This window comes from Eretmochelys imbricata, chromosome 11, assembly GCF_965152235.1.
Source record: "Eretmochelys imbricata isolate rEreImb1 chromosome 11, rEreImb1.hap1, whole genome shotgun sequence".
NCBI classification, from domain to species: domain Eukaryota; kingdom Metazoa; phylum Chordata; order Testudines; family Cheloniidae; genus Eretmochelys; species Eretmochelys imbricata.
Genome location: NC_135582.1, coordinates 53,198,334 through 53,226,160, shown reverse-complemented (window position 1 = coordinate 53,226,160; position 27,827 = coordinate 53,198,334). Strand labels below are relative to the sequence as shown.

Below are 27,827 nucleotides of genomic sequence, written 5' to 3'. Positions count from 1 at the left end.
ATTCCTCAGCTCCCATAAGACTATTTGCAATTTAATTCTTTGTGTTCAGCACTTTCCCTTCCTTGGAGAAGGTTGATTAGCTTGCTGTTATATTAAGCGAACAAAGCAGGGGACTACAAAATAGATGTAGCTTTGCCTAGGCGAGGTCTTTACAAACGAGCAGCTATCATTTTTTAAAAATGCCAATCAAAACAAGAATAAAATCAACTGATGTCTATACATGTGGACAAAGAAAATTGAAGCTTGTTGTGGCAGAAGGAATAAATCACAAACAACTACTCCCAACAACCCTGCATTTTACAGAAGTTTTGTTGTTGAGAGGAACTCTGAAATCTGTTGTATCAACAATGGTGTGTGGATTATATACACATCAGCACGAGCATTTTACCTCAGTATACCTTCATATATTATGTTACTTATGTGGGAGACTGCTAACTGTGTGATAGTATTAGACACAGAACAACTCGTGAAGTTTTATACACCGACCCATTTGATTTTAAAAGTAGCCATGGTTTACAGAAGAAAAATTCTGTTCATTGGTTACAGAAAGAGAGCTAACTTTTAACAGCAGAACACTTTAGGCACAGTCTTCTTTCAGGGTCAGAGGAGCTTATTTGAAAGCCCAGTGTTGGGAAAGTTCTCACCCATACTCAACCTCTCTACACTCCAGATTTTATCCATCATCAGTTATTTCAGGCCTGTTCTACTCTGAGACTCAGACACTTTTCTTATCTTCCCCAGGACAAGGCACAGTTCAGGCATGTTCTGGGTCAAGAGATGCTTTTTAACTTTGCATCCAATCTCCCTTGACAGAGGTTTAACTCGCTCTTTTTCCCCAAGGGCAGGGCCATCTCATTCTCCCCAGCACACTATACCCAGATCACAGCCTTCAAGCCCCATGGGAACTTCCCCACGTGAGGCAAGTCAAAAGAGACTATGGGTATGTGTGTACACTGCAATTAAAAACCCACGACTGGCCTGTGCCAACTGACAGGCTTAGGTTAAGGGGCTGTTTAATTCAGGTGTAGACATTTGGCCTTGGGCTGGAGCCCAGGCTCTAGGACACTGCTTGAGCTTGAGCTGCAGTCCGTCCCTGAACGTCTACACCACAATTAAACAGCCCCTTAGTCCCAGCTCCATGAGTCCGGGCCGGCTGTGGGTGTCTAACTGCAGTGTAGACATACCTTTTGTCCTCTCAGGTATGTCTATCACCTCTATCACTGAATAGGGACTCTGGTACTGAAAAATGCTCCAAACACACCAACTTCTAAAAATCAGGAAGAAATCTCCTTAACACAATCCACATGAACTACAAACTGAGTGTATGATATTCCCCATCTTTCAATTGCATCTAATTCATCTCTTCACATTTACCTGGTTTCGGAGTAGCAGCCGTGTTAGTCTGTATCCGCAAAAAGAAAAGGAGTACTTGTGGCACCTTAGAGACTAACAAATTTATTTGGGCATAAGCTTTCATGAACTACAGCTCACTTCATCAGCTGTAGCTCACGAAAGCTTATGCTCAAATAAATTTGTTAGTCTCTAAGGTGCCACAAGTACTCTGTTTCTTTTTGCACATTTACCGGTAATTATACTAAAGAGCACAAAAAAGGTGAGAAGTCATCTTACATCTTACGCCTCCATCCAATGCTGACCATGCACAAATGCCTGCTGAAAGGACTGCTCAGCATTTTGGGGTTGGAGAGCGGGCAGTTTGAAACTGTCACTAAACTCCCTTTCTCCCCCCGCCAGTTTTTCCTTCCACCAACTGCTCCCGCCCATCCAGTCTCTCTGCAGACATAAAGCTTCCTTTTACCTTTACCTCCTCATCAACTTTGTCCTTACTTATAATAGGAAAAAGTTTTGCCCTTCCATAAAGTGGAGATCATAGCTTTGTTCCACTGGGAGTTGATACACAAATGTGACATCAAAAAGAGACAAACAGCCAATCAGAATATGGCTTTGGCTAGTAAGTACCCCTCGGCAAATTCAAATTTGAAATCAGAAATGAGTCGCCCAGCTGGATATTAGTGTGCTTTGTAAAATATACTGGTGGTGCCCAAGTGACAAAAAACACCTTTAATCGGCTCCCTTGCTGACACTTTTCAACAGACTGGCCAAAGAGCTGATTGGCGGGGGGACTGAGATGTGGTCCCTCCAAAATATTGTTGAAGCACAATGGCAGGGCAGAGCAGTAGGGAAGCTTGAACTGTGCTCTTGTTGTACCAGTTCTGTGGATAAACAAGATGACAGGTCAGTCGCCTGTGCTGTCAATACACACAAGATCCAGAGGAATGAAAGCACCCATTTTTATATATTAAGTTGAGAAAACATAGGCTGGTTCCAGTTCTAAACATCCCAAACTTTTTTAACATGGCTGCAGTCACAAAGGAGTTAAATATACTTTGTTTTACATATGGAACAGGTTCCTTGTTTGCAGCTGGAATGAATCCTATTTCAAGTGAAAAATGCAAAAACTTTATGAAATGAGCTTTTCAGCAAAGCAGTTTGTTTTGTTTTCCTCTTTCCATAGCTCTATTAGTGGAAACAATGCTGACAAGCTAGATCCCACGTAATAGTAGTACTCATTACCTGTAACACTACCTACCCTCTGGATTTAGTGGTAAAGGATGACTCCCACTTCAAAGGACAGTTTCAGAGGCACAGCATTATCCAGTGGCACCTTAGAGACTAATAAATTCTTTGTTAGTCTCTAAGGTTCCACAAGTCCTCCTTTTCTTTTTGCGAATACAGACTAACACGGCTGCTACTCTGAAACCTAGCATTATCCAGGTCAGTTGCTGACCAAGGAATCTAGCTCTCACACACCTAACATGCAGGAGTGGTAGCCATGCCAGCCAAACTGACACTTCGCCATTTGAACACACATAGCTGAGCCTGTTAGAGTATTAGCAAAAGTATTTGCAATGATAGGTATTGCAGGGATTTGAGACAGATGCCTTTTTCCATAGAACTCCAGGAAGAAAAGTTGTTTGACTGCTTGTTTGTGGGTTTTAAGACGCATTATAGCTCTATTGGGCTGTAGTTTATTTCTGAGAGGAAAAAGTTGCAGAAGCCAAGTTGTTACAGCCAGGGCCAGCTCTACAGTTTTCGCCGCCCCAAGCAGTGAAAAAAACTGCCGCTGGACAGCAAAAGGAAGAAGCTGTCGCCGAACTGGCGCCGCTGCAGGAGGAACTGCCGCCCCTTTCTAACTGCAGCCCCAAGCACCTGCTTGGAACACTGGTGCCGGGAGCCAGCCCTGGTTACAGCCCTTAGCTGAAAGTTATACGTAATTGAATAGTTTACTTCCTAATACAGATCTGCTCTAGTGGTATCTGTGTTATTGCCTAAGCAGCTACAGTCTCTACTCTCTTTTATTGTAGAAGTATATTTTGGATTTTTTTTTTAAATAAGATATGGATACTTTAATAAAGCTATATAATCTGTGTACCAACAAATTGCCATTGCTTACTCCACTGAGCTCTGCATGTGAGTGATTGCAGTCAAAGGAAAAAATTCAGTATAATATCAGGAAGGCTAGTGGCTGAAGTTGTGTGTTTTTATTTAACCTTTTGGAGCTTTGTTATTCTAACAGTTGGTTTGTAAAGCTTCACATTCACTTCCCTGACAGACACACTCCACCATTTACTGGCACATCAAGATACATGTGTATTTGTTGTGCAACAGCTGAATAGGGCAGTAATGAGGAAATATGAAAAACAAATGGTTTTCCCTGCTACATTTCTAGGAGTTTAACTACTCCTTTGTGTTAGCTACATATCAATGGTTGGATCTGATTAACACCTGTTGAATTATAAAGATCTTGCATTTAGTTTGAAGAGAAACAAAGCCTTTTCTGTACTGGAAGTTTCAAAGCTTGAACCTTAAAAGCACCCGTACATGGGCTCTTACTCAGGGTTTCTGCGAAAGTTCTGTATTGAACATAGTACATCTTTGAAAATTATTCAGGATGGTAATGCTCCCCAATTTCTGACTGAACAAGACACATTAAATGCAAGTTGCCTAAACAAAACTGACATTCATTTAATTTGTGCAGTTCAACGTATTTATTCCATTAAAAAAAACAATATATTTTAAAGCAATTAGTTATCATTTTATGGCAAAGTACAGAGTTAAGCAAAATCCTCCAGCTCGGGGGAGAGCAATATAAAATATCCTGGTTTTCTCTGTAGATGGGATCATCGTACAACTTTTTGAAATGGGGCATATCCAAGACACTAGCGTGGTTCAGATACACTGTTAAACACAATTAGGGGCTGTTTATAGTAAAAGAGAAACCCCAACATTGCTGCGTGTGTAGTGTAGACAGGCTTTAAGCATATCTCGCAAAAGGAAAGGGTGCTTTTCTGGAGGTTCTGCTCTGGAAACTGACTTGGCAAGGGGTTGCTTACATGAGCACTTGATTCACGGCAAACTGGGCTGCAAATCTACTCCACACCATGACCTGAAAGTTTCCTAGTGTGCTTTAATGTACTCCCATTTCAAACCTGTGTTGATCAAATCATACTAGGGAACTTTTAGAGCACAGCAGCAGGGCCCACACACACAGTGCGTGGCAAGCTAGTGCAGGCTAGATTTATACCCCACCTTCCCAAAAGCTAAGCGTTCATGTAGGCAAGCCCTAAAAATGTGGGATTCCACATATACTACCTCAGTGATTTCTATATATACTATGTTCTGTTTAGAAGACGGGAATGCGGGGAGAACACTTCTAATTGCCAGCCCCACAAACTCAACCTTGGAATCGGACAATAAAAGCAGCTTTTCTTTCTTTCTAATGCACCACCACCAGCAAGAAGTCATAGAGGCCAAATTCTGCCCTCTGCAACAAAACGTACATCACCATTAGTGTTCACTGAAGTTTGCCCAACTGTAACTGAGTGGAATTTAGTCAATAATTCTGTTGATGTACAAGTCGCAATACACTCCAGCTCACTCTCTCTTAGGTGAGCTCATCCTACAGTCTAAATTGGAGCAAAAAGTACTAAACACTTATTTTTATCTCTAAAATAACTAGATATGACCTTTAATACATATGGGAAACAATTGTTGAGTAAGAAAGTCACTTTTCAGAGTGCAACCACACTGTAAAGATTTCATCTCAAAGGACAAGAGCTTGATTTAACATGAGTGAATCCCAGTTCCCTGAACATATCCATAAGAGTCATCTGATGCAGAATGTCAACTCTTAGCATGCAGCTTCTGTAGTTCTGCCTAGTGGCACCTCTAAAAATAAAGAAACATTGGACTTTGCCAAATATAGAAGAAGGAAAGCAAAACAATTCATTAGAAAACCTATGATATGTCTTTGGTAAAGTATTTACACAGCACTGTATAAACCTCAACTCTAACCACAGGAACCATTTCTAGGGACAAGATAGCTGTTACTATGCCCACCCAGTCCTTGACTTCTCTGCTGAGACTCAACAAAGATGCCAAATAGAGTGGTGAGTTTTTGTGATGTGAACAACAAGAACTGGAGCTGGTCAGGAATTTTCCATCTGAATGATTGCTCTCATTTTCCCCTATGAGCTAGGCTCCCTAGCTGGACTACATCTCCCATAATGCACCCAGAATCATGAGACTCCCCGCTGGATCATATTGCATCGTGGGAGACTTAGTCTTCCAGGTAGCCCACCCATGGAAGATAATGCAGGCCTGAACTACAATTACCATAAGGCAACAAAAATTCAAACTAATGTTGATCTGATTGTAAACAAAGTGCTTTGGTTCAATTCAACAAAAGGAAATGAAACATTTCAATTTCAGAAACATCAAAATGTCTTATTTCAGCCAAAAATATCAAAATGAAATGTTTCACCATTTCTGAATCACAAATTGTCAGAATTTCCACACACACAAAAATTCAGCTTGGTATCCCAATTTTGGGATGAAAAAAGGTAGTGAAATAGTAGAAATTCTTAGGTGAGTTCTCAGAGCTGAAATGACTTTTTCTATGTCAAACTGGAGGGGCTTGATGGGGGGGGGGGAGGGAGAGAGAGAGAGTCCACCCAAAAACAAGCAGGACTTGGTCAAAAGTTTGTAGGTTCTCCAAAATACAGTTCGAAATTTAAATCACACTGGACAAATTCATGTCCTCAGGGATCTCCAAACATCCAGGTTTTTGTTCCAACTAGCAAACAATTGTTTTTATTAAAATCCACTAGTTTGGATTGAATATAGAATTCTCACATGCCCTAGACATTTAAGAAAGAACGTAAGAACAGCCATACTGGGTCAGACCAAAGGTCCATCTAGCCCAGTATCCTGTCTTCCAACAGTGGCCAATGCCAGGTGCTTCAGAGGGAACAGAACAAGTAATCATCAAGTAATCCATCCCATGTTGCCCATTCCCAGCTTCTGGCAAATAAAGCATTTCATATGCAATATTAAGCAGTGTATATTTTAAAATAAACTATTAAGTGCTCGTTGGATTAAAAACCTGGACTACTGGCTGTCGCCAAAGACCAAAGATGAGAGTCCCTGTCTCAAGCAGTGACCTAATATACCACCTGAAAAGTCTCACTCTTTGGACTTGGAACTCACTCTTTGAGGCTGTAAATCTCATTCTTAAGGACAGCCATCTCTGTCTTTTGCAGGAATCTGACAAATGAAAAACATCCAATCTCATGATCAAACACTTTCTGTTCCTCCTCCTCCTGCCCGCAAAACACAGAAACTTCCCTGGTTTTACTTAAAGATACAATGATTTGATATTTGCAGGGTCTAGCAACTAAAAATCCCCTCTTCAATGTGCAAAAACAAAACAAGAAAAGTGTAGGTTTAAAATAACTTATCTCACTGCAATTTAATTCAATGGTTTTGGGTAGCTTAAATCCCTATTTGTACATCCTAAATTTGTCTCTCTTATTTACCCAATATATAAAAGTGAACAAGTGTACTGAGTTTGCTGTGACAGTAAATTGGAAGACTGTTCATCTTTTTATTCCTACCATATCATAAGAAGGGCTGTGTTTTTCCAAACAATTGTATTACTCAAATAAGATCCTGACGGTTGAGAAGAAATCAGATGGAGCCTAGTGTAGGAAGCTGTATATGGAGGATAAACATTTGATGGGGAAAGTCTTGCCTGTAAGGTTGCAGTGGAGATGGAATTATTCCAAGAGTTTGCTGCCAGTTTCATTTATGTCATATTGTTATTTAAAATCATGTCAAAGGTTCCCAGGATAGCAGATGGGCACCCTGTTTGCGTGTTATAAATTGCAAGAAAAAAAAATGAGACCATTAAACACAATGAGACATTTTTAATGAAAAAAAACGGCAGCTGTTCTTAATTGTAAGGGAGATCCCAGCCCTTAATAGTACAAATTGCCAGTTTAGGAAAGGCTTGATGCGAAGACTGATCCATCTATACACTAAGCGCAAGCTGGGCTCTGTGTCTTTTTTTTTTTTTTTTTAACTGATATAGAAACTACCCACCTATCTTTCAGTTTTGGTTTAAAAACCAAAACCACTGCTTTAATTCTCCTGAGCTTCCTCATTCATTTTTGTTTTTAAAGGCTCATTTTTCATAAAATGCCTTGACACAAAAATCCTATAGAAACAACTGGAGCAGATTTTATAAAAATGAATTAAATATATATTTAAAAGATGCATGAACTGTTTTAAATTTCAAGACTGATCAGAATGTCAATCAATTCTTTACACAAAAGAACTTCACCTTGCATAACAGTACAAAACAAGCTGGTCTTGCTTTTAGTACAGATTTAACAGCAGAGAGATATTGGGAGGTCTATTAAAGCTTTGCTATTTCAAATATACTGCAAAACATTTACTCACTATTACATTATGGAAATCACATTACGAATTGTCAAAGTTGAGGTACATTTGTGCTACAGTTCCTTGTTTCTAATCATTTGTCCATTTCATTCATGAAATTCTCAAAGGTTAGATAACTAAATAGAGAGAGTCTACTTTATGTGGCTATGTGAATCAAGAATAGCTCAGCATCTTATTGCCTAAAAATCTTGAGAGCTGTTAATAACTCTAGCCAGATGTTCTGGTTCCAGGAAAGTCAAGGAAATGGGATCTGGCAAGAAGTGCTACCATTATTTTAAACTACTGTAGCCTCAAAACACATCTTCAAATAGCCAAGATATTAAGTTCTTTTTAGAAAGATCTTGGCTGTCTAACAAAATAATCTAGCCTGAAAGCAGAGTTCTCCATACTCACCCTGAATACAGACCACCCCATTCAACTTGATGTGCAAAAGGGAATAGAGAAATTGTTGTCACGGTTAAATAAAGTATTTTCAATATTTTTGATTTATAATCCATATATGATGATAAAGTCAAGTGAACCAGTACACTGTGTACAGAAGACATGAATTAACATTTGAAAATATTTCTAAGAATGAGTTATTCTGATAGGGATCTAAACTACAAGCTATTTCATTAAGAATCAATACAAGAGGGTATTTTTCATACATAAAGATGGCCACCTAATTAGAGATACGCCAGAAGCATAAAAAAGATTGAATCTTGATTTTAACATTTCCATAGTTAGGGTATATTGAGTTTTTGGTCAATGATGAGCACTTTTTACATCCACACAAAAGAGAGTCATATGCACAATGAAACACAGTCAAACACCCTCCATGTTATATATGCACTTGATTCTTGCACTGATTTTTTTTGCCAGCGCACTGCTTCAAAAATGAATGTGCACCAATGGCGATGTCAACTGATAAATCCCCTCTGTCTTAGCCACTAACTGCACAAACCACATCAAATGTGAAACACAGCTTTTCAAGGATTCCACTATATTATGGCACTATTTTGTGTCAAAGTTAGAAAGGATGTTTTTAAGTGTTGTGAGTAAAGATGACTTCACTACACAATAATCAAGTACATATATGTCAAGTAACATTTTCAGAAGTGCTGAACTGATTTAAGAGTTCAAGCCCCACTGTAAATAAACGACAAACACTTCTGAAAATCTCACCCGTTACAATTTGCACCACTGTAGCATTGGCCCCTTTTGAAGAGAAAGAGCAATGCTCAGGCATAGTCCTAGACCCTAATATTAATTGTAAAATTAAAAAATAGAAGATTAGACCTCAGATTTATTAACTCTTTGTAGCCAATATCTGCATTAGCAAACAGCGTTGAAGGAGTCAGTGGTTCCTAAAACATTCCCCATATATACAATTTAAAAAAAAGACAATGATTCTGCTGCACCCCACCATTACCCAACAGGCTCCCAACACTCAGGGTTATAGCACTAGCCATTGTCTCCTATGGATCTGTATGTGGGAGCTAACATAAAAGTTACATATATTCCCTAGATATATTCTCCGTTCTAAAAAATGCCGCAAGTCCTTCAGGGACTTTGCTCAATTTGGCAGCTTTTAACTTGACCTACAAATCTATGTAGGAGAGAAGTCTTTTGAAGTAACTATGGATTAATCTGAAGCAGCAATTAATGATTTAAAAAAATGATATTAAAAGATTTCTCCTGTATTAAACTCTGCTGTGGAGTACAAGTCAAATGCTAGTCTAGAATCTCAGTTATAAACCATTTTAACAACAAACACCATTAGATTTAAATTTGTGAGAATTGACGTCCATCATAAAGGCCAGAATTTCAAATATATGTACCTAATAGGCTATCTGCATATGCATTACCACCAAATTGATGGATTGTGTTTTCATTCCATCTTCACAGACAAGACCAAACTCTGTTATAACACAATCTCTAGACTCAGTAATTTTGTTTGTTCATTTGTTTTGGTCTCCACAGATGGATCTTTAGCAACCTACCATGCAGGCAGGCACTGTGTTTACATAACACTGTGCTAAAAAGGCCAAGTCCTGTATACACTAGCATTTATAAAATATTGACAGCACAAATGCACTCCATAGTTGCTGGAAAAGACAAGTGCAGACAAAACTATGGAGTAGCTGCTGAGTGGCCTATTCTCGTGAACACAATGAAGACTTCAGAATCCTGTGGCCTCTATTGTTTTCTACTGACAACAAAATCTTTACAAATTCAATTCCACAACCATTTTTAAAATTCAGATGCTTTTTAAAACGTTTAAATTTGAAATGGAAACCCATTCTGTATGCCTGGTTTCCAGAAAGCTGTACTCCTTGGACACTGGATGCATATTTTCCTCTGCCTCTCAAAAACCGCACATCCTCTTATGCATCAATTCCTGTGTTATTACATTTTTAAAACACTGACTGTGTGTGCTCTCAAATACCAATGACAAACCAGCAACTATTTTTCATTTTACTAAGATTATAATATTCACTGCCAATAGCTGTTTGATTGTTGGGATGGAAAGTTTGCATTATATGCTTTCCAAGATTCAGTTAACACAATTCCTGCTCAAGATTTGAAAGCAAATTTACTGCTACATGCAAGAGAAATCCTAATTTACATCTCGATCAAGTCTTGGAGAAGCTTTTGAGTCACTTCTTGAATTCTCTTCAAATAATCAAATATGTCACGTCAACTATTTTACATCTACAAGTGGAGAAAGGCACAGTTACGGCACCCAAACTTTAACTTTGCGCCCAAGCCTCCCATTTCCCTTCATATCTGTCCACTGTGTAAAATGGGTTAATTTTGGATTACAAATTTATTCTAAGGGGTTTTAGATGTCCAAAATCTATGGGCACTAATCTCAAATTCTGAAGAGCTGCTATTCTGATACAGGTGTCAAGTCAACACAACTCTCCCAGCTTCCCACAGCTCTCTTTTCCCCAAAGGAGTTTAACAAGTCTGCAATCTAGTGAGGCAGATGTCTTAAGTTTAAATAAAATGTAGCGATATAGCTCCTAGGTGGAGTATGAATAGCCTAAAACCCACAGACCACTGGGAAATCTGAATAGAATGAGAGAAGGGGGAGAGAAGGGGAAAAGGCTCTCATTTTCAGCCTCTGGTGGTGAGGACTCTGTCAAATGGTTCTGGAAACCACCATCCTCCCCAAGAGCTGAGCTGAGATTGCTGAACAGCGGTCAGAGCAAACTGTTGGCAGTGGACAGCACAGAGCAGCAGAGGCAGACAATACAAGACAATGGATGGCACAGAGTACCAGCAGCAGCTTCTCAAAGGTGAGACAGAGCTCAGAAACAGCGACACCTTTGAGGGTATGACACAGAGAAGTGGCAAAGCCAGAGAGAGAGAGAGAGAGAGCGCGCAAGCAGCAGCCTACCCAGGGATGTTGGTGCAGACCTCCCTATCCAGCAATTAAAGAAAAGTCATGCCAGCTGGATCAGGTAGTCAAGCCCCCAGAACAGCCCAGGCAGCACTGTCCTTCAAGAATCCTTGGACTTCTCCAACCCACAACTAACCATGAGTGGGGAGCTGGAGAGGAGGGAAGTGGGCAGAACACATCAGTCACTGCCAATGGCCAAAGGAGAATGAATTTGGGATTACTGTTAAGACACCCTGTGGGGTGGCAGTCTTACAGCACAGAATTTGTAAATTGCTGGTTTTCCCAAATTCATTCTGTCATGTTCCTCCCCAATAAATTTCTCTTTGTCATAACCCCTGGACTCAGCGTTTGTGAGTGGAGAAAAATTGCCAATCAGGGAAATGCCCAAGCTGGTCTATATAGTTTCACAGGTTTCAGGATGGGGGTTTGAGTCTGTGTTAGTTAAGTCTTTAAAGAAACACCTAGTAAATTGAACTGTATGTTTGTTGAGAAATTTCACTGCCTAGTGAGGATATTAATAGAAATATGCCACCCATCATGATACCATATGGCTATATCCCTGCATCCACATCTCAAGAAGGCATGGTTAATCTGAAAGGGGAAATCCATTAAGGATATCAGACAGTAGTGATCTGGAGTTGTGGGGCAAAGATGAGCACTTCTCCCGCTCCCTCTCTGCTCCTGTTGTGGCCTTTAATGCCATTAGCTGCCATGAAAACAGTGAATGTAAAACAGGGCTGTAGGACTGGAAACTGTACTAGAGCACAGGAGGAGAAGTCTATAAACTATGGTGTATACTGTACCATCCCCCACTTGTGAGGAACAAGACCAATTACATTCTGTCCTAAAAAACTAAACAGTATGGTATTTATAGGAAGAACATTAACTTTAAATGTACAGGCAACAATTGCCCTTCACAGCTGGGCCTTTATCATGCCCTTGGAACAAAAATATTTGCTTTGAATCCAGGAGGAAAAAAGTTACTGTAGCCTTGGCGTTTCTGAATACATGCAATCTTGGAATGCAAAAAACAGAAGCAAATACAACATTTATATTCGCTGCTTACATTGGCTCTCAGCAGCTATGACTTGAAAGGGGAGGAAACAGAAAGCGTCACAACTATCAACAGTAGTTGTCATTGTGGTGATCCATCCAAATAAAAATAGTTATTAGAAATACTAATGTGAAGGTTCTTCAAACAGGAAGGGGTATTCGTTTGTTCACCCATACAAATGTAAGACACATCAGGGCCAATGTTTTCAAACTTGGGTACGAAATCAAAGTAGGGTGATTTTCAAAAGTGCTGAGCTCCCACAAATCCCACTGACAGCAACAGGAGCTGCTGAGTGTTCAGCATTTAAAAAAAAAAAGGCAAACCGATTTCCAGGTTCATGTAGGAACCCAAATATGAATGTAGACACCTAACTCCAGGCACCAGTGTCTGAAAGTTTTGGCAAAAACGACTAATTTTAAACTGTTTTGTCTCAGAGAATACAGAAGTAATTTTCTTTAAACACCAATTTTAAACAAGCAGCTGTACTTTTCAATTGATTGGAAACTTGATAGCACTACTCGAGTACTTAAGAATTATATGGAGATAAAATAATTCCCTCTAACCTGACGTGGTCTGACAAAAAACTTCTGTTGAAAAAAGTCTGCAGATACCAGTACAGATATCTTTGCACACATCTCAATTACTAACCCTATTTTGAACTTCTCAGAGTATATGCAAGAAATGCAACCAAATCTAGGTAAACATGCATACGGAGCTAGAAAGCAGGACTAGGGTACCACTGACATGTAACTTACTGTTAAGCAGTACAGCTCCCACCTTTTTTTGTTGGGGGAAAAAAAGGTAAAATCAGCCTCGTCTCCCCTACCAACCAACTCATCTTAAAATAAGCCACACCTCTTCTAAAACGTGGAAGAACAATCTTTCCAGGGGGAGGGAGAACACAAGCATAAACATGACACAAAGGTTACGGCAGCTGAGGGAAGTAGAACAGAGCCTGCAACCATGCTTGGGGTGCTGGGGGTGCGGGAGCACCCCCTGGCTTGAAGTGGTTTCCATCATATACACGGTTTACAGTTTGGTTCAATGGCTTTCAGCACCTCCACGATAAAAATTGTTTCAACGCCACTGGCCATGCTTCCTCCACTCTCCAAAAGTGCAGATGGGCTTCTGTTAATATTCAGGAGATTGTGGCCAAGACAGGAGGTGGAACCAGGGAGCACCTACTCTACATTTCCTTAAGGAGACTGTTACCTTTACCCACACAGTCCAATGGCTCAGAGGCTGCAGCCCCTGCTTCCTCCCCTACCCTCCTGCCCCAAACACCTCCCCTCTAAGAAGCAGTCATTGGAAACTCCGCACGCTTCCCCCCGGGCCATCTGGCTCCTGCAGCTTTCACTACAGGAAGACACAGTATGCTTCTATGTCATTTCTTTGCATGGTTACAGGTTTCAGAGTGGTAGCCGTGTTAGTCTGTATCAGCAAAAAAAAAAAAAAAACAAGGAGTACTTGTGGCAAGGCAGCTCTCTAACACCACATTCTACAGGCCATTACCCTCTGATCCCACTCAGGGTTTTCAAAAGAAACTACACCATTTGCTCAAGAAACTCCCTGAAAAAGCACAGGAACAAATCCGCACACACACACCTCTAGAACGACAACCAGGGGTATTCTGCCTGCTACCGAAGATCCATAAACCTGGAAATCCTGGACACCCCATCATCTCAGGCATTGGCACCCTGACAGCAGGATTGTCTGGCTATGTAGACTTTCTCCTCAGGCCCTACGCTACCAGCACTCCAAGCTATCTTCGAGACACCACTGACTTCTGGAGGAAACTACAATCCATTGGTGATCTTCCAGAAAACCCCTTGCTGATTTTTTCCCCCTACTGTTACTCACACCTTCTCGTCAACCTTCTCGTCATCATGATTATCACTACAAAAGGTTTTTTTTCCTCCTGCTGATAATAGCCCACCTTAATTAATTGGTCTCATTACAGTTGGTATGGCAACACCCATTTTTTCATGTTCTGTGTGTGTGTGTGTGTGTATGTGTATGTATATATATATATATATATATATATATATATATATATATATTTTCCTACTGTATTTTCCACTGCATGCATCCGATTAAGTGGATATTCGCCCACAAAAGCTTATGTCCAAATAAATGTGTTAGTCTCCAAGGTGCAACAAGTACTCCTTGTTTTTTTATGTCATTTCTATCACTTACCAAGTTCTTCTCTGGGTGAGTAAAGTGCCAATTAATTGCCTGAGCTGAATGAGCAGACTAGCAGAGAGAGAACAGAACAAACAAGCACTTCCACACTGCATTCAAGAGTTCACTGCAATGGCATGTTGTGCCCCACAAAACTAAGGACATATCTGAAGATCAAGGGACCAGACAAAGACGACAGAATGTGGGCAAGGTTAGAAATAATTAAATAGCAATTTTTTAAGAAATCCATTGATCAATCCCATCCAAACCCTATTTAACAGCCTCAATCACATTCCTAACAAAAAACAAAGATGCCACGATGGGCCTTGAAGGCTAGCATGTTAAAAAGGTGTTAGGACCACACAAACACACATGGGGAGGTGTGAACAGTTAGAGCCAATTTGTTCACTCCAAAAATCACTAGTTTAAATTTATCCCCATGTCATGTCTGTGAACAGAAATTGCTACTCCATCCATTTGGGATATGTCTGACCTGACAAAGGATCAGCTGACTCAGGCTTGCAGGGCTCAGGCTGAAGAACTAAATATTGCAGTGTAGACATTCAGGCTTGGGCTGTCACCCAGGCTCTGAAACCCCGATAGAGGAGTAGGTCTCAGCCCAAACATCTACACTGCAATTTTTAGCTCTGCAGCCCAAGGCAATTGACCCGGGCTCTGAGACTCAGTTATTGCAGTAAAAACAACGAGGAGACTAACACAACTATCACTCAGAAACCTGTCACCATGCAAGTTATTGCAGTGTAGATGGAGCCTCAGTGGCCTGTGTGAAATGTGTTTGTGATCTCATTCCAGTTTCTAGTGGACAACTGTCAAACACCAAAAAAAAAATCTCTACAATTAGCATTAAATAACACCACTGAAACTGTTACTCTTATAGGCTGTTTTATGCAGAGAAGCCAAGGAGACTGCACTACCCTTTTGCCCTTTAGTAAGCTTTTCTGATTAGGGTTAAAGAAATATTGGCAAGTTTGCACATCCATCATTTCTCACATGGGCCTAGATAATCCACCTCCACAAGAGGCAGTAGCTCTGCCGGAGGGTAATAGCACTGTCCACACCAGCTCTTAGGTTGGTATAACTATGTCTCTCAGGGGTGTGGATTATTGTCACCCCTGAGCGATGTAGTTATACCAAAGTAATTCTGTAGTGTAGCCAGGGCTCAGTAGGTTAATACTGTGCTGTCGCCCAAAAGCCTTCAGACAGCTTGAAACAGTGAGGTGTGAACTGCCTTCATATCACTCAGGTGATGACAGTTAAATCTGTTGGTTACACACACTCATTCTGAGCGTGCTTTAGTTTTACTCATCAAAACTTCTGTACTACTGGAAAATCTGCAAGGCTTCAACCAAGATTCTTCCCATCCAAAATCCTGTGTGCACTTTCAGCACAGGCAGAGAATAGGATACATCTGCGGATGTAGAGGATATGAATAGGATAAAAGAAAAGGAGTACTTGTGGCACCTTAGAGACTAACCAATTTATTTGAGCATGAGCTTTCGTGAGCTACAGCTCACTTCATCGGATGCATACCGTGGAAACTGCAGCAGACTTTATATACACACAGAGAACATGAAATAATACCTCCTCCCACCCCACTGTCCTGCTGGTAACAGCTTATCTAAAGTGATCATCAAGTTGGGCCATTTCCAGCACAAATCCAGGTTTTCTCACCCTCCACCCCCCCACACACAAACTCACTCTCCTGCTGGTAATAGCCCATCCAAAGTGACAACTCTCTACACAATGTGCATGATAATCAAGTTGGGCCATTTCCTGCACAAATCCAGGTTCTCTCACCCCCTCACCCCCCTCCAAAAAACACACACACAAACTCACTATCCTGCTGGTAATAGCTCATCCAAAGTGACCACTCTCCCTACAATGTGTATGATAATCAAGGTGGGCCATTTCCAGCACAAATCCAGGTTTTCTCACCCCCCCACCCCCATACACACACAAACTCACTATCCTGCTGGTAATAGCTCATCCAAAGTGACCACTCTCCCTACAATGTGCATGGTAATCAAGGTGGGCCATGTCCAGCACAAATCCAGGCTTTCTTACCGCCCCCTTTTTTCCCGGGGACACACATACACACACACACACAAACTCACTCTCCTGCTGGCAATAGCTCATCCAAACTGACCACTCTCCGAGTTTAAATCCAAGTTTAACCAGAACGTCGGGGGGGGGGGGGGGGGTAGGAAAAAACAATTTGCAAATGAATTCCAATTCAGCAGTTTCTCGCTGGAGTCTGGATTTGACGTTTTTTTGTTTTAAGATAGCGATCTTCATGTCTGTGATTGCGTGACCAGAGAGATTGAAGTGTTCTCCGACTGGTTTATGAATGTTATAATTCTTGACATCTGATTTGTGTCCCTTTATTCTTTTACGTAGAGACTGTCCAGTTTGACCAATGTACATGGCAGAGGGGCATTGCTGGCACATGATGGCATATATCACATTGGTGGATGTGCAGGTGAACGAGCCTCTGATAGTGTGGCTGATGTTATTAGGCCCTGTGATGGTGTCCCCTGAATAGATATGTGGGCACAGTTGGCAACGGGCTTTGTTGCAAGGATAAGTTCCTGGGTTAGTGGTTCTGTTGTGTGGTATGTGGTTGTTGGTGAGTATTTGCTTCAGGTTGCGGGGCTGTCTGTAGGCAAGGACTGGCCTGTCTCCCAAGATTTGTGAGAGTGTTGGGTCATCCTTTAGGATAGGTTGTAGATCCTTAATAATGCGTTGGAGGGGTTTTAGTTGGGGGCTGAAGGTGACGGCTAGTGGCGTTCTGTTATTTTCTTTGTTAGGCCTGTCCTGTAGTAGGTAACTTCTGGGAACTCTTCTGGCTCTATCAATCTGTTTCTTCACTTCCGCAGGGGGGTATTGTAGTTGTAAGAAAGTTTGACAGAGATCTTGTAGGTGTTTGTCTCTGTCTGAGGGGTTGGAGCAAATGCGGTTGTATCGCAGAGCTTGGCTGTAGACGATGGATCGTGTGGTGTGGTCAGGGTGAAAGCTGGAGGCATGTAGATAGGAATAGCGGTCAGTAGGTTTCCGGTATAGGGTGGTGTTTATGTGACCATTGTTTATTAGCACTGTAGTGTCCAGGAAGTGGATCTCTTGTGTGGACTGGACCAGGCTGAGGTTGATGGTGGGATGGAAGTTGTTGAAATCATGGTGCAATTCCTCAAGGGCTTCTTTTCCATGGGTCCAGATGATGAAGATGTCATCAATATAGCACAAGTAGAGTAGGGGCTTTAGGGGACGAGAGCTGAGGAAGCGTTGTTCTAAATCAGCCATAAAAATGTTGGCATACTGTGGGGCCATGCGGGTACCCACAGCAGTGCCGCTGATCTGAAGGTATACATTGTCCCCAAATGTAAAATAGTTATGGGTAAGGACAAAGTCACAAAGTTCAGCCACCAGGTTAGCCGTGACATTATCGGGGATAGTGTTCCTGACGGCTTGTAGTCCATCTTTGTGTGGAATGTTGGTGTAGAGGGCTTCTACATCCATAGTGGCCAGGATGGTGTTATCAGGAAGATCACCGATGGATTGAAGTTTCCTCAGGAAGTCAGTGGTGTCTCGAAGGTAGCTGGGAGGGCTGGTAGCGTAGGGCCTGAGGAGGGAGTCTACATAGCCAGACAATCCTGCTGTCAGGGTGCCAATGCCTGAGATGATGGGGCGCCCAGGATTTCCAGGTTTATGGATCTTGGGTAGTAGATAGAATATCCCAGGTCGGGGTTCCAGGGGTGTGTCTGTGCAGATTTGATCTTGTGCTTTTTCAGGAAGTTTCTTGAGCAAATGCTGTAGTTGCTTTTGGTAACTCTCAGTGGGATCATAGGTGATCATAGGTGAGAGAACCTGGATTTGTGCAGGAAATGGCCCAACTTTATTATCATGCACATTGTGTAGAGAGTTGTCACTTTGGATGGGCTATTACCAGCAGGAGAGTGAGTTTGTGTGTGGGGGGGGTGGAGGGTGAGAAAACCTGGATTTGTGCTGGAAATGGCCCAACTTGATGATCACTTTAGATAAGCTATTACCAGCAGGACAGTGGGGTGGGAAGAGGTATTGTTTCATGTTCTCTGTGTGTACATAAAGTCTGCTGCAGTTTCCACGGTATGCATCCGATGAAGTGAGCTGTAGCTCACGAAAGCTCATGCTCAAATAAATTGGTTAGTCTCTAAGGTGCCACAAGTACTCCTTTTCTTTTTGCGAATACAGACTAACACGGCTGTTACTCTGAAACCTGTCATGAATAGGATAACGCCTCTGGGTAGTTACTAGAGCTGGGTGGAGAGAGGTAATTCCATTTCATGTAGGATTTCAATATTTCAGAACTTGGTTTCATTCCAATTCAGCACAAAACCCAAACATGCTGAAGTTCTCCACAAAAGCGAATGTAGTCCTGGCTCTGGGAAAAATCCACTCGGTGGGACTGGCCTGCAGCTGCGGGTCTTGGAAGCCCTGTAATCCTGAATGCGAGACAGGCTGCATGGCAAGCTGCCCCAGAGACCTGGACCCAAGGAGCTTGCACTGCTGAGGAGTTGAGCAGGCAAGTTGGCAGGAAAACAGGCAGGTTTCCAATGGAAAGGTTTTGTCGGAACCCTGGCTGGTTTCTGTAACGATCCTGGGGTTCATTAAGTAACAAACTAGCGAATGAGAAAGGAATAAAACTTTAATCAAACAAACTGGAGAATGTCTCTGGTGAACTGCTGCATGCAGCCAGATGGTGTTTCCAACCCTTGCCATCAGGGCACATCTCCAAATTCCCACACTCAACACAATCCCTTATAAGGGAGCATCTCCAAATGGCAATCTTTCATAAATGTATCTCTACATCTTCCCTCTTAAAGAAAACGAATTAACTCTTATATAAACAGTTAACAACTAATAAAACATACATTAAATTCTCAAACCATCTAGTACATTTCTATAAACCCAATGTGTCAACTACCTAGAGAGGAGAGGTTACCAGCACATCACTCTGGAATGAGTCTTTATCACTTACTTTCCTCAAATATCCCCTCTCCAGGCAGTTTAACAAGTCTCTATAAGTCTTTCAGGATTTTTAAATCTCCCACTCTGATCCTCTCAGTATCAGCCTTTCATTAGAGTCTGAGGGCAGGTCTACACTAGAAGCGCTACACCGATGCAGCTGCGCTGCTGTAGCGCATCTGATGAAGATGCTCTATGCTGATGGGGGAGCGCTCTTCCATTGGCATAATTACTTCACCTCCATGAGAAGCAGAAGCTAGGTCAGCAGGAGAGCGACTCCCACTGATATAGCGCTGGTGGGGACAGTGCTTAGGTTGCTGTAACTTGCATCACTCAGAGGGGTGTCTTTTTCACACCCCTGAGCAACGTAAGTTAGACCAACTTAAGTTTTAGTGTAGCTCTTCCCTACGTTGTTCTCTTGTTCCTTGACAGTTTCTCCTTTGTGCATTGACGATAAAGGATCAGTTAGATGGGAAATGCCAGAGTTTATATCAGCGGGCAATGTGTTGGAACCTTCTGCAAATATTTGTAGATCCTTTCTATGATGCTGAATTGAAAGGTCTGTCTGTACTACATAAGACCTTGGATGCAGCTGTTCTTTATGGTATCTCTTTGGCCCCAAGTATTAGAGGTGTGATTCCTCAGGCACACTATCACCCGGGTTAAGAGATGGAAGATCACAGGCCCTTTAGTCAAAATAATATTTCTGCTTCCATTTTGGATTTTCTCTCATCTAATATATCGTTGCATTTTTATGAGATTTCATCAGGTAATTGGTAAATTACATCTGATCTTTCTTTCCATTAACAGCTGAGCTGGAGAAAAGCCATTCTCCAGAGGTGTACTTGAGTAAACCAATAAAGCTTTATACAAATCACCCCCACTGTCACTGTCTTTTTCATAAGGTTCTTTACTGTCCATATAGACCTTTGCACAAGTCCATTTGATTAGGGGTAATTTGAATTTGATGTTTTGTGATGAAAATCCCAATCTATGGCAAATTGCCTAAAACCTGCACTGGAAAATTGTGGCCCATTATTGCTGAAGACTTCATCTGGAATTCCATGTCTGAAGAAGATTCCCTTCAGGCTGGCTATCACTGATTTCCTATTAGTACTGTGCAAATTTCTGGATACAGAGAATAATCATTTGTGATTTAAATAATCCTTTGATTGCCAGGTAAATAAATCAGTGCCAACATTCTCATAAGGAACTGGATGAGGTCTCAGTGGCTCTGCTTGTTGGCATGTCTTGTATTTCAAGCATAAAAAGTTGTTTCCTACCACATTAGTGATGTTGCGATTGATCCGCGGCCAATATAGCACCTCTTGTGCTCCTTGTTTGCACTTCTCTATTCCTAAATGACCCTTGTAGATCTTCTGTAGCATTTCTTTTCGGTGGCTCGTTGGAGTTACAACCTTACTGCCCTTGAAAAATCACCCCATCTATCACAGTAAGCTCATGTCCGCAGTTCCAATAGTCTCTTATACTTGGACAGTAACTGCTTATTTCTTCAGGCCACCCTTTAATTATTACTACTTTAAGGATCCCCAACAATTCATCTTTCTCTGTTCCCTTTCTTATTTGTTATAGTTTCCTGTTGACTATGGGAATTGACTTTAGAATCAGATCTACCTAGTCTTGCATCTAAAGTCTTCTCTGGTTTCGTGGGAGTCACTGCTCTGGAAAATGCATCTGCAATGAACATGTATTTACTGGGTGTGTAGGTCACAACCAAATCATACTTTTGCAGATTTATCATCACACTCTTGAATCCTTACGCTACAATCATTTAGCAGTTTGCTAAATAATGCTACCTGGGGCTCGTGATCCGTTTCAACTTCCACTGTCTGTCCATAAATATACTGAATCTCTCACAGGCAAACAATATTCCTACAAGCTCCTTTTCGATCTGTGCGTATCTGGTTTGTGCCTCAGTGATTTGGATGCATATGCCGGTGGCTGCAACAATCCTCATGCTTCTGTAAAATCACTGCACCTAACCCAGACTGTTAAGCATCCGCCAAGATTTTAATGTGTCTTCCTGGTACATAGAACTTCAACACTGGTTCTTGTATCAGTTGTTGTTTTAAACTTTCCAATGATTCCTCCTGTTCTGCACCCCAATACCATTCACTTTTATTTTCTAGGAGTTTTCTTAATGCTACTGCTTTGGTAGATAGATTAGGTATGAATTTTCCAAGATAATTAAACATTCCCAGGAACGATTGGACATCTTTCTTTGACTGGGGACGTGGCATCATTTCAATGGCTGAAATCTTATCAGGTTTTATACCTTCTTTGGAAATAATGTCCCCCCAAAATTTGCAAATTGAGCCAAAATTTCTTATCTGGTTGGTAGTTTGAAATGTTCTCTTTTTATAGCAATGTTGAGGTCCCTGGGATCTAAGCATATGTGTAGCTGGCTGTTACTTTTCTCCACAACAAGGGAGCTCACCTATTCTGTTGGCTCCTCAATTTTTTGTATTATTTGCATTGCTTCCATACTTGCAAGCTCAGCCTTGAATTTATCATGAAGTGCAAATAGCACCTTTCTACATGGATGGATAACTGGAGGGACCTGCTTGTTTATCTGGATTATATGTTCACTCTGCAAGCAATCCAACCCTTGAAACAGGTCATGATATCCCTTAAAGAGTGCCTCATAGCCAGTTTCAGTATGATCTTGTAGCGAGAGTACTCATTTCACCAGACTGAGTTTATCACATGCAGCCAGTCCTAAAACTGGTGTCATCTCTTTTGACACTACAATGAATGGGAGCCTGTTCATGGTGTTTTTATGGTTGATGTTAGCAATGCGCCTCCCCTTCAGTGGTATATTTGTTCCAGAATAACCAGTTTCTTTTACTTTTGTTAGCCCCGGTTTTGGTCTTATTTTCAGTCTCATTATCTTGTTCAGACAGAATATTAACATGAGCTCCTATATCCAGTTTCAGTGGAATAATAGTATCCAGTCCCTCTCATCAGGCTTGCTAGATGCCAATGCATCTATGAAAAACTCCTCAACCAGATTGTCTTTAACTGAATACACTTGACCTTGCTGCATTTGGGATCTGCAGCATTTTGCAAAATAATTATTTTTCCTTCATTTATGAGAGAGTTTCCCAAAGATATCACACTGTTTGGGGCCAGGCTGCCATCTACACCTTCTACATGATTGTCTGTACTCAGTCTTCCCCCAGCAGCAGTTTTCATAATGAGTGGTTCCACTCTTTGATTTGACCTACTCTGGCTATTTTCTTTTGTACTCAGTACATGAATAACCCCTTGTGGTGAGTCCAGCTCTTTGGCTTGTGCTTTCACAGTTTCTGCAGCCCTGCATATTTGGAGAGCTTTTTCTAAAGTTAAGTCTCTTTCACAGAGCAGTCTCTCTAACACATAGTCTTTAATGCCACAAATGATTCTATCTCTAGCCAGAGACTCTGTCAGCTCACCAAAGTCACAAGTTTTACTAAGTTTCCTTAATTCTGAGACATATTGCCCTACCATGTCATCAGTTTTTTGCATGCATGTAAAAAATGTGCGTCTCTCAAAGGTTTTGCTGCTTTTTGGCATGCAATACTTCTCAAATTTAGTCAGTATTTTACTTAACTTCATGCTTCCACCTTCCTCAAACTTAAAGTTGTTATAAATATCCAATGCTTCTTCCCCAACAACATGCAAAAAGATAGATGATTTTGCTTCATCATTTTTCTCCTCTGTCCCTATGGCCGCTAAATACAATTCAAATCTCTGTCTGAACTTTTTTCCAGTTCTCTGCAACACTGCCTGACAATTGCAGACTGGATGGAGGTTGCAACACATCCATTTTTGGCTAGTCAAGCTACTATTGTGCTCACCAAATACATGCAAAAGCCTCTGTGCCACCCTCCCTGTGCTTCTCTGGTGCCTCCCTTTGTCTCTGTTTTCAGTTGCAAACACAGGAGTTAACTTCAAAATGACTGCAGTTTCCTTCTCATTCAGCACTTCTGACACCATGTAAAGATCTTGGGGTTCATTAAACAAACCAGTGAATGAGAAAGGAATAAAACTTTAATCAAACAAACTGGAGAGCTTTGGTAATCTGCTGCACACAGCCATGCGGTGTTCCCAACCCCACCCTCCCCCACTCACAACACAGTCCCTTACAAGGGAGCATCTCCACATCACAATCTTTCATAAACGTATCTCTATAGCTTCCAGAAGAACTTTGTTGAAATTGAACTGAATCAAACTGAGGCTGCAAAGTCTTTTCCAAACCAGGGCAATTAAACTGTGCAGAGGGTTAATCCATGAAGCCACAGTTCAATCATCTTTTAAATGTCAAAGGAAAACGAGTCTGTAGGTCTCAACTAATCAGTATTTGTCCACATCAGAAGAGATACCACACACTGAAACCTTCCGGATAGCGTCTCCTCCTCAGAGTTCCAGGACCGAAAAAACACCTGAAGACTGAAGGATATCTACCAAATTATATAGGGAAATTACCATGGAATCTGCCCATTGTATGCCTAAACACATTTCTTTTAAAAGTTGTCGGTTACTTTTAAACTGGAATCAATTCTAAAATGAGACTGCAAACTCTTTGAGATAGAAACTGTCATTCTGCTCTCCTTAAATTCTCACTTCACACCCACAACTGTGGTACGTGAGCACCTAGCAATGGTCTTTCCGTTTCTTCTGTGTTGTGCCTAGTTTATTCCTTGCCACAACAGCAGCAGCACAACATCCTACAACTGATCTGGTTTCCACTGTATATCAATATTTAAGTATCAGTTCCAGGCACAGTGAATGGTTGGTTTTGATCTGCCAAAAGCCCTGGAACCCTAGCCATGTTTAAATGACAATACATTATAGGGAGGAAAAGTTGTTTAAGATACGAAGAGTGACCTGAAGAAGAGAAAAAAGGTATTAACAATAGTTAACCTTACATTTAAACATTTATTCTTTGTGTCTACAATTCCAAAATGACTCCATAAAACTGGTCAGAACTCCACCATTTTAACAAGTTTGACAGCGTTTTACAGTTCTCATTACAATACAATCACCATATTTAAAAGGAATCATATATTCAGCTCTCATGACAAGCAGGCTACCAGTACAAAGCACAAAGTGACCGTGTCTACCTAATGTGTCTACAATAGAGGTGGGCAAACTACGGCCTCCTGCCGGGCCCCTCAGTTCCTGGCCTGGGAGGCCAGTCCCCAGCCCCTCCCCTACTGTTCCCCTCCCCCGTACCCTCAGTGCGCCACCAGCGCAACGCTCTGGGCAGCCGGGCAACAGAGTTGCAGAGCCACAGCCTGACCCCGTGCTCTGGCTGGCATGGCTGTAGCACTGCCAGCCACCGGTGCTCCAGGCAGCGCGGGTTGGATAGAGGGCAGGGGAGTTCATGGGCTGTGCTCAGGGGTGTGGATAGGGGTCGGGGCGGTCAGACGGCAGGGAACAGGGGGTTGGATGGGGCAGTCAGGAACGGGGGGCGGGGTTGGATAGGGTGGCAGGGGGCAGCCAGGGGTGGGAGGTCCGGGGGTGGATGGGGTACGATTCCCAGGGGAGCCGTCAGGGGATAGCGGGGTCGGATAGGAGGCGGGGCTGGGCCACACCTGGCTGTTTGGGGAGACACAGCCTCCCCTAACCAGCCCTCCATACAATTTTGGAAACCTGATGGGGCTCTCAGGCCAAAAAGTTTGCCCGCACCTGGTCTACAATCTAGTAAAATATTTGGCATTTCCTCAGTTTGAAAAGAAACCATCTGATATGCAGCATAGACAATTTTCAGTATAATCCTCTGTGACACACTTAAAAAATTGTGTAACATGAGCGGCAAAATGTAATTTTTATATAGGAGAGGAAACAAGTAAGGCAAATATTTGGACACACATCATCTGTTCAAGGCAGAAATTTTACTTATCATTAGTTGGCAGTGCATCAAAAGTTGCAATGAAAATCTTAACATTACACAATTAACATTCCACTGGCATTAGCTCATGTTCAATGCTCTTTCACCTCAGTCTACTGCTAGTAAGTGGATTTAAAGTGTTTAAATTCCAGAAATTATTGCCCTAAGTCAACAGTTGACCATTTGATTATGCCTTTTCACATTGAATATAATTTGCCAATATTTTCTTGTCAGTGTTTCAAGTTACTATTCCCTTCTGTATTTTCCATTTTAAACCATTCATAACCACCCCTATTATCCTGAAACTCATTGCCTTCTGAAAGTTGACAGGTGAGCATTTCTCTAACCAGGATAGAACTTCTACATACATTTGAGATTGACTTGATTAGGCATTGCAGAGAGAGTGGGCTTTCAGGAAGTAGTGGGTTTTTTGTTTGTTTTAAATAAAACCTATTTGTGTAAAGCTATCTCCCAAGAACAGATGGGGCCTGAAATATAAGATTCATTATATTCTAAATAGGACCTAGTACATAGTCCTATTTTTCAGAATGCAGAGCAAGCTTGAGGAGTTATTCCCTTCTCCATGCCTCAGCTCAAAGGATTAACAGAATTAGAAGCTCTGTTGGCATGCAACTGTTCCAAAGTTTGTAAACTTAGGCCTGGTCTGCACTTAAAATTTAGCATAGCAATGGCACTCAAGGGCATAAAAACAACATAGCAATGGCACTAAGGGGCATAAAAAATCCACACTTTGAGCACCATAGCTATCCCAACCTAATCCCCAGTGTAGACACAGCTAGGTCGATGGAAGAATACTTGTGTTGACCTAGTTTCCATCGACTGGGGAGGTGGTGTTCCCACAGTGATAAAAACACCCTTCTATCCCTGTAGGCTGTGTCTACACTACAGAGTTATGCCAGCACAGCTACTGGGCTGTAGCTAGGCCACTATAGTCCCTATAGCATACACATGGCCTTAGTCAGTCAAACAGTTCAGGTCTAAGGAGGTTCCAAACTGAGAGCAGAATATTTGATTCGATTATTAGGTTAGTTTGCATGTCAAACAAACATATATGATCTTTATCACTTCAGAACAAAACAGTATACAGTACAATTTCCACGTCAAAGTTTTAAAATGTGTTCTAAAAACTAAAACCAAGATTTTCAAAACAAGGTGCCTAAAGTTTTGTTTAAGTTCATATTTAGGCACCCAGAGTGGCCTGATTTTCAAAAGCACTGCACACCCAGCAGCTCCCCTTAAGTATCAAACTGCAAATTGATCAGCTTTCTAGTACAATACCACAATAGGCTGAAATCTCATCTACCTCACTTTTGTCAAGAACTGAAGGTGGCGCGGGGGAAGGCTGAGTTATTATACCTTGTTCACATGACAATATTTTATCTTGCTTTAATATTTAAACAATCAAGCTAGCTGCTGACATCTTGTTGATCATGATAAATTGTGTTCTATATAATGTCTGCTAAATGGCATTAATTCCTTATCCCAGCACATAAGAGTACAGGTGCAGGATTTAACCACATTTAATTGTGGGATGCCGAACATGGTGTGTCTTAATTGAGAAGGACTAGTCAGATCTGCACCAACTAACTTATTTCTTCATAATCACATTCAAAACACAATAAAGACAAGGCCTTAAAACCTACTGCAACTTCCACCAAGGAATTACAAAAGGTGAACGCAAACCAAAATAAAACAGGCCTCTAACTATTCATTTTCATACTTTCAAATGCTGTATTTTAGCCTTAATGTTTCAGTTATATAAAAAGAAGGAAAAAGTGTGAGAACTGAAATGTTCTAGTAAGATTTTAATTCTATGTTTCACATACATACACATGAAAAGGAAAAAATCAAATCCCCAAATCTTGCCTCTGAGAGAAAATTTTAAGATTAAGGTAAAGCTGTAAACAACATCAAAGTAAAGCCTTACTATATTTATGTCTTTCCTTCTCCTCACCTCTTTTTGGCCACAGATGTGCGTCATTTTCCAAAATACAGGCTCAATGCTGCAGAGACTCATGAAAGTAAATACAGTTTACTTGAATTACGGACATGAGTGGTTATAAAAAGTTTCTTCCATTCTGAAAGCTCCCCCTGCTCTAAGTGACATTTGCTACACTCAAAACAAGGAGTACTGGTAAAACTGCTAATCTCTCCACACAACAGAACTTTAAATGCTTCCATTGTACATCAATAGTATTAAGTTAACTTATTACTGGAAAATATTTAACATTTAGGGGCCTCTGTGGTTTTATTTGTTTCACAATGTTGTAACAGAGGTTACCACTGCACAATTACCAGAAAGAAACTTCCCCCCATATAGCGTTTAAGAACCTAAATATGAAATACAGAAATAGGCACTAAATAAAATATTTCAACTTTTCTCTTAAAATAAAAATCTACAATTAAACTTTGCATACTTTGAGCTCATAAAATCCAGAGCAGATAAA

General features: G+C 41.2%; 1 protein-coding gene across 4 annotated transcripts in view; it reads right to left on the bottom strand.

The window, feature by feature from the left end:
• Positions 1-27,827, bottom strand: part of MYO1B (myosin IB) — a 149,990-nt gene that overhangs the window by 99,686 nt on the left and 22,477 nt on the right. The window lies entirely within an intron of this gene.